This window comes from Gastrolobium bilobum, unplaced genomic scaffold (assembly GCF_033153095.1).
Source record: "Gastrolobium bilobum isolate Gb01-03AN ecotype WA unplaced genomic scaffold, APGP_CSIRO_Gbil_v1 utg8372, whole genome shotgun sequence".
Lineage (NCBI taxonomy): Eukaryota > Viridiplantae > Streptophyta > Magnoliopsida > Fabales > Fabaceae > Gastrolobium > Gastrolobium bilobum.
The window spans coordinates 73,846-83,006 of record NW_026897597.1 but is presented as its reverse complement, the minus strand read 5'-3'; positions in this window follow the sequence as shown (position 1 = coordinate 83,006).

Sequence of the window (9,161 nt, the reverse complement as noted above, 5' to 3'; positions counted from 1 at the left end):
TGGAGTCCCGCATACTACACTATGTCATCACCCACATTCTGTTTCCGCGAGCGTTCAATCATTCCAGGGTGTTGGAGCATGACATTCCCATCATGTAGGCTATCCGACATGGTACTTCGGTGAACTGGAGGCACTACATCTGTTGGATGATGTATAAGGCCAAACACAAGGGTGCACTTCCATTTGCTTGTCTTGTTCAGAGGATATTGGAGCATTTTGATGTTCCCATGGGTAGTGTGACCTTGAAGAAGACCACAGGGTATAATCACAAGTTTGGAAAACGTCTACTGGAGCAGTGCAAGATGACAAAGAACCCCCAAAGATGAGTGTGGCAGTTCACAGGTGCGGCTGATGTTGAGGTTCCTGATGTTGCTCCAGTTGTAGACATGGTTGAGCCTGAGGTGGAGGATGATGATGACGATGATGATGAGGGTGACCAGCAGGAGATAGCTGAGCCTGAGGGTGGGTTTTCATTGCGTGATGTCATGAAGGGCATAAACGCCACACTGAAGAAAATAGGAAAAATGGCGCTGAAACACAAAAAATGGAGGAAGAGTCACGTGCAGAAAGGGAATGAAAGATTTAGACATATACAGGGACGATTCAAGGGTGTTGAAGATAGGCTTGCTCGTCTAGAGCTTGGACGAGGAAAATAGCAGGTTGAGGATGTTGCAGGACAGGGGACTGATGTGTCAGACGAGGATGACGAGGAGATGGCGTCCGAGGAGGAGGAGGATTAGATTTAGGGTTTGTGTTTTTTACTTTACGTTTGTAGTGTGTGTTGTTATGTAATTTACTTCGGTCTTCATATTTGACATTTGTAGTTTATGTAATATTATGGTTATGAGCTGAACTATTTAATGTTCCCATCATGTTGTGAATCGTTTACGTAATTATGTCATTTTTCTTGTTTACCAAATGAAGGAACATGGAAATTTTACATTCTTGTTTTCAATTTGTGTCTAATCACAGTCCAACGGGTCTAAAATGTCCAACGAAATTCAGAACAGGTGCTCATAAGAGAGTTAAATGAAGAACACAAGTTTCGGGTACCCTAAACCAAGATTTCTGCAATACATGTACATTCATGGTTTATAACCGCCACAATACAATTTTGTACCTGAAAGTGTGTTCCCCAAGTCATTATATGCGTGTACATTGATATTCGATCGGTTCCGTGCCAAAAAAATGCGTGCAAAACAGAATGGGGTGTCAAAACCAGTTATTTAGTCGAGCAACCTGTACTGGTTTAGTCGACTAAATTGTGTAGTCGACAAAACCAGCACAGGTTGCTCGACTAAATAACTGGTTTTGACACCTCATTCTGTTTTGCACGCATTTTTTTGGCACGGAACAGATCGAATACTAATGTACACGCATATAATGACTCGGGGAACACACTTTCAGGTACAAAATTGTATTGTACAGGATTCGTATACGATTGGGTACGTATTGCTTGAAACCGTTTGTTTACGCTCCCCGAAACTTGGTGAATTCATTTTTTGGTAATATTAGTATTAGTTATGAGTTTCAATCTATGAATATGGACCAATGTTAGATAATGGACTTAGAAATGAAAAGTCAAATAACATAATGACTTATACAGTAACACAAAGTAACATCAAAATTCACAACAGAATTACATGAACTCTTACAAAAGACCTTAAATACATGCACAACATTGGTTCAGCTTTGTCTAATCCTCAATAAAGTTTTGAAATTTTTGGTCCACAAATGCATCTATGACATAGTCCACATCTTCATCGTCACATATATCATTACCAATGTAGAATATAGCATCCTTACCAACTGTAGACTCTACTCTGGCGATCATCCGTTGAACGCCATGGCTGTCGTGTAGCCCCAATTTTTGGTGAATCCTCTCCTTCAGCTCATTGTACGTAGTGCCCCGTTTGATTTTCAACATTTTCGTTTTTCCTTCAAATTGAACACCGTTGGGGCCTTCATAATGCTTTCCATCATAGTAAATCATGGTAACATACATGTTTGGACTTGAGCTCATCTTTCACACGAATTTTGGGGGTAGGAATCGGATTTTAGGGTTTTGGGTTCGGATTTGGGGGAAACAATTGAGAAATAAAGGGAAATGACAATGATTTCACAATTACTATGCCTTAGAGGTGGTGGGATGAAATGGAAGGGTGATTGGAAGGATCACAGCTGACAAACAAGAGAAAGAGGAGTTTTGATTTCGAATATAATGCAAATGAGACCGAGAAAGGTCTGGATATAGGGTTTTTCGCGATATTTAGTCGACTAAATAATGGGATTAGTCGACTAAAAGTGCAACGAATGTAGTCGATTAAGGTGAGTTTTTAGTCGACTAAAATTCGCGTTTCATGATTTCTGAGTTTTGCCCATTTAGTCGATTAAAAGTGCAACTTAATCGACTAAATGGGGGCAGGATGGTGGATAGTTCTGGGGGAGGGGAAAATTGGTTATTAATTATTTAATGAGGGGCAAAAGGGTCAAAAAGCCCGATGGGAAATGTAAAGAAGATTGTTGCAGTATGCTTTTATATTTAAGCTTATGGTTTATCACATTGCATCGTGTTTGTTAGGACGTCTATCCTATGGAAATTGCCCAAAGTTTTGCATAGGGGCCTTGAAGTATAATATTTCCAATTCCACTTGCTTTCGATGCTACATAACAATTTCCCATTGGATTCATCAGGCATTACATCACATGGCATCGATTGATGCATTATAATAATTGTTATTGTTGCATTGTTATTCTGTTAGGGATGTATCTCTGTTATTGCTTTGCTGTAGTGGAGTCATGCATAGGAATCTTATCGCTATGTTATCTTTCTGTTAGGACCTTTGTATAAAAAACCCCATTTGCATTCAGAATGAATACAGAGATTTGAGAATTCAGCCAACTAAGGCTTTTAAAGGTTCCCTTCCCTCGAAGAAGGCTATCACATATCCACCGGCTTAGTCTTCTTCTCGAAGATAACCTGCATGATTGGTGATGGCCGTCGTGGAAAGTATCAAACCACAGAAAAGAGAGAGAAATAGTGTATATGGCTTTCACGCGTGATGCAACTAGAAAGTTGCACATAGAGGACGAGAGTAAAGAATTTTCAAGAAACAATTGGAGCTCTATTGTCCAGTTCATATATTGTCACTTTAGAACTACACTATTTATGTGTAGTTCGCGCTTATGTTGCTATTGTTTACGCTTATTGCAGGCTATTAATTAAAATGACGTTACAATTTACAACGACTTGGTTAGTTAGGGACTCTTAATTAACAACTTGACTCGACTAACAGAATACTTAACAACCTTGTTGTATTAAAAATAAGGAAAAAAATTACTCTCCTTTTACATGAGGTAACTTATCTCATTTTCTCTCACTTCGATTTTCGCACCCTACTTTTTTCTTCTTTTTCTTTTTTCTTGTAATGGTGGGACTCACTTATTTTCTCTCTACAATATAAGATAAGTATCTTATGTTAAAAGAGATTAATAAAACCCTAAAAATAAAGTATTCAAAAAACACAAACAACCTTGCCACGTCATATTCACACAAAGTCCCCTTTATTTCGCACAAAGTCCTTAATGCCCCCAATGAGTGTCTTGCATTCTATGTAGCACCGATACCGACACGATACGACACGACACTCCGACACGTTAATTCTAAAAAATGTTAGATTTCAACACGTTAGGACACGTTTTGAAATTAAATAATATTTGAAATTTATGTAGTGTATATTATATTTAATATTCAATAATTTAACAAAAAAATGAAACTAAACTTATAATATTCATCAATTTTACAAAAAAACATAAGATATCCCAAATATTTATATTAAACTCAATAAAATGGTAATCGTAATCCAATAGTTGGAACTAAAAACTCAACGTAACGTAACCTTTAAACCTTTTTTTGAATTTCTATAATGCGTGTTGGAGTGTCGGAAGTGTCGGAGTGTCGAAGAGTGTCGGAAAGTGTCGGACACGACAAATCAGGGTTAAAGTGTCGGTGCTTCATAGCTTGGATTTTAGTGCATTAACATCTTAAAATATATTATGATATGATAATAGGGCTCCATAAGAGTAGAAAATAATCAACCGAAAAAGTTTATATCTTATCTTTATATATTGTGTATTAAATAATTAATCTTGATAAGGGTAGGAAATTATATGAATTTGATGAATTCATAACTAGTTGTGTATTTAATGTGTACTAAACTATTCCGTACTTGGGGTAAATAATATGATTTTATGATATGAAATAAATAGATAAAATACTCTTTTGACAAAATTTTATATAATTTATTAAAATTGATTTTTTTTAACTTATTAATATATTCATTCTTAATTTAAATTATTAAAGAATTTAAAAATACACTTTTAAATAAAATATATTAATAAATTCTTAAATTCTTAATTTAAGAATTTATTGAGATATTTACTATGTCAACGATAGTCAAATTAGAAAGTTACATGGTATCATCTCCTCACAGTGATCTCATCAACCTCCTAGTTGCTGACATCCTGGATCCTGGCCTCGCTGCTCACTACAAAAATTCAGGCATTTTGTGGAGGTCATATTTTCATATTGTGGAGGTTTTTGACCCCCACAAAAGACATTTGTGGCATTCACCCAAACCCCCAGTTCCGCCTTCGCCACAACATAGTTTATGGGGGTTTTTTGTGCAGTGCCACAATTTGTTGAAATATTTTCTGGAAGTTCGAGACCCCCACAAATACTGCACTTTCTGGAGGTTTAAGACCCCCACAAATATTGTATTATTTATTGGGATTTAGTAACCTCCACAAAATTCATCATTTTCTAGAGGGCATACACTGCTACAATTTATTTATTATTTTGGCATATTTAAACCTGCACTAAATACTAGTTATCCAAATTTGAAAAGTGTGTATATCATAATTTTGGAATTGGGCCCCATCACTTGATTTGTTAGCCAATTTATTATTTATTTGTTTGATCTCTTAACATTTCCTTGAAAACAATTGTTAAATACTAGTTATCCAAAAGCAACACTATAGCACACCAATCATAGTTTATATTTATGCTTGCACTTGGTTAATATTTTTTAAATAATATAACATAGTGAAGCCATGTGAAGAAAAAAAATCAATAGATATAACTTCCATGTATATGCAGAAGAAAAAAAGCAACATAAGGTAATAATAGAACGAGAAGCAGAAGCATAAACAGAAACTGACTCATTCCCCATCAGATGAAGCAAGACAACAAAAACGTAATGGTAGCATTCGAATATTTGAAATAATATTACTAAAATACTTAACAAAACCCTTCCAAAGTTCTATTCTCCATCAAACTATTCAAAAATAATGTGAAAATTTTAAATTAGCAACAAAATTTATGCATAGGATTTGAAAACAAAATGAATATTGTAAATTACTCTCAGCTTTCAATCTGCTCTCTCAGCCTTCGAATAGTGCTTCAGACAGTCACAACACTGGCAGTACTATCAAAAAAAATATGTATGAACAAATCATTTCCTCAATCACCATTAAAAAAAGAAAATAATTAAATAGAAAAATATACTAGAAAAAAATTCTTACTTCAATGTGTAAGCACCTCCAACTTTCACTTTTCCACAATCTGCTAACAAGGAGTAAATTCTAGGGTGGCCTTCACTGCTAGACAAAAAGAAAGAAACATTATTTTTGTAATGGGCCTAGAAGCTACACCGCTATACCGAATACAAGAATTCAGCGTTTAATAGATAACAGGATAACAGAATTCAGTAAATCAAAGTTTCAACTTTCAACATATAAAATTGTTGGATTGTGTGATAGATCTCCAACTAACGGAGCTTGCAAATTGAGATGGAAAACTGGAAGAAACAACTACCAATCATGGCAGTGGCAGAAATAGTGCACAGCAGAGAAAGATTAAAAGGGACTCATACTAGACACTTGAGAGGCCATACTCTCCTACCCTACTCTTTGCAATCATATCTCTTTTTCTATTTTGTCCCCTTCTTAATTCTTATTTCTTTATTTGTCCCAACTAAAAGGGAGTTTCCTCATATTTGACAACCCTCAAACTCTTACTCACTTTGATCTTTCACTCTCACTTCTCCATCATTCCTAATAATTGGGTCAAATAATAACCCTTTATTGACAATAATAATTTAAAAAATTAATAAAATTGCAAAAATAAAAAAACTGTAACAGAAATATAGGCCTGATTGATTTCAGTTTTGTAAAACTGTTTTTTAATTTTAAAAACAAAAAAACATGATTGATACTTGCTTTTTTGTGTAAAAAAATTTAAAAACAGTTTTTAAATTTTTAATTTTAAAAACAGAAATTACAGAACACCTTTGAGGTGTTTTTTTTTTTTTTTTTTTACTTTTTGTTCTGAAAACACCAAAAACACGAAGAAGAGATGTTTTCATTAAGGGTAATTGTAATCTTACGTGACAGCAAATTCTTTTTTTATCTCCTACACACTTAACTTGAGGTAGGGCCCGTTAAAAAAAAAAAAGAAAAAAAGAAATGACACACCAATCGATGTATGGGAAGGAGATAAGAAAATATACATGTTGCATAAGACTAATATTACCCTTTAATTAATGGCAAAGCTGTGATTAATCTATATTCTTACTCTTGGTATGTGAACTTTGCAAATGTGACCACAGCAATGCTTCCTCTTTCGTTTTCTTTCTCCTCCTTCAATGGTGTTTGTGTTATCTTCCTCTTCCCCGTTCTGACACAAATCTCTCCACGAGAAAGGGAAAAAAAAACTAGCATCCAAATCGAAAAACCTTAACAGTGTGTCACTGGACCAGAAGATTGAAACAAAGATCTCTCTCTTGGTGAATAAATAATGCTACTGAGAAGGAAGATGTTGTAATTTTGGGAATACTTTTCACAAACAGTAACGCAAAGAACATGGCAAGACAGAATAAAGAAAGCATAAAGAAAGGAGACACCAGTATTTTACAGGTTCAGAAACTCAGTGTTAATGAGTTTCCTACGTCCTGGGGCCTAAGGAGGGTTAAACGCCCTCTGAGATTTACTCTATATTCAAATCAAGTTCAGAACCAGAGTTTACAGTATACAATTTCAAATATACAAAATTAAAGCATGTGAAGAAACTAAACACGAAAACAGATCAACAAGAAATACAATCTTGAAAAAACCACATCAAGATTATGAATCAGAACCAAATGGTTGAAGAGGACTTACCAATCTTTGAGCCAGCAAAGGAATCGTAGTTCCTTTCACACGATCTCCAAGCTGATCAACATCAGCTTCACAGATCTTCCTCACAAGGTTGAGCTTCCACCCTTCGACCGTCGATCAGAAAAGTACACCGATCAATAGAACCGTCTTGTTGAGATGAACAAGTTTCTCCAAATCACCATAGATCAAATCTCAGTGTATCACTCATTATTCTCAGAATGAATGCACTCACAAACCCTAGCGAACAGTGTGTTCGAGAGAGTTCTTTTGGATGGTAGCCGAATCAGAAAAAATCACGTTATGGTCACTGTAAGCTCAGCTGAGGTTAAGTGCCTCACTTGCCATCACAAGGTAAAACGACAGCGTTTTACTTGTGTTGCAAAGTGGGCCTTATCCTTTCAATTGGGCCAGCAACATAAGCAACAAAAACTGAAGGAGCCCAATAGCAGATAAAAGAGATTAACACATCTATGTTTATGAAATACATATAACATAAGAAGATGGAGCAGAGCTGCACCTTTTTCTTCTGTTGATTTCAAGGCCTCCACCCAGTCCCAGCATCACTGTGTTTTCGGTATCTCTCCTTTCTCGTGGTTTCTTCTGTACTTTTCTGATTATTATGTGTTTCGGTGCTGAGAAATTATGGGTAGTAATGAAAAATCAAAAAATTTGTTAAACAAATGTCATATTTATCTTCAGAGTGTATTCAACTTTCAAGTCCAACCAAGAGTAACATAATATTATATTTTTATCAAATTAGTTTAAATGGAAGTCCAAAACTTTGTCAGGGGTAAAATGAAAGTAAGGTAAAAAAAGATAAAGCATTCTTGGTGGAGATGAGTTTGTAGAATGTGTGAAGCGGTTAAGGATTGCAAGAAAGGATGCAGGCTTTGTTTCATGCTCATCTAGATACACTTAAATTTTATTTGTCTCACGCATCAGAAAGCAATATTGTTTTGATGAACTTTAGTTTTCTGTCAGACATAAACATGATGGATTAAGCTCTTTAAGAATGCACATGGTGTTTTAGATTTATTGAATACTTAACACGTTTCACTTCTAAATTTCAAACGAGGACTAAGACTTCACTTGGGTGACTCTGGTGCCTTTGCGATAGTGTAACTAAGTTCCACATTGTTACACTAAATTAATACCTAGCTTATAGCAATGACTTTCGGGACATAACTGATTTTCGAGAGTGTTACACTAAATTAATACCTATCCCCTTCTTTTCCTCTTGGTTCACATTGAAACATAACTGATTTTTCTTCACTAAAACACAAAGGATGGAGTCCACCATCTTACATGTTTATTGTTTTGGTAAAGACCATTTACTACTTATTTATTACACAAAACAGACTAAGATTTTCTTTTATTTGAGTCAACCATATTATATATTCCTGCATGTCCTTAATTACCACCACCTTAATCGTAACCCTCTCCATGACCATAGCCTTCACCATGACCATAGCCCTGCCCGGAGCATGAGCCACCACCTACAAGAAAAATCTTAGACTGTTTTGTGTAACTTGGATGAAGGAAGCAGAGGCAGCTGAACGTGTTGGGTCAATTATAACTTGCCAAGCAATTATCCATAATACAATTGGGATTGGAGTTGAAGAAGAAGATAGGAAGAGGACATGGGTTGCTGATGCAGAGGAATGCAAGAAGAAAGGTTCTATTGAGACGGCCAGAGCTATATATGCTCATGCTTTGACAGTCTTCTTAACAAGGAAGAGCATATGGCTTAAAGCAGCACAACTTGAAAAGAGTCATGGAACCAGGGAATCTCTTGATGCATTACTTCGTAAAACAGTTACCTACAGACCACAGGCTGAAGTTCTCTGGCTTATAGGTGCCAAAGAGAAGTGGCTTGCTGGAGATGTGCCCACAGCTTGTGCTATCCTCCAAGAAGCTTATGCTGCCATTCCCAATTCTTATGAAAT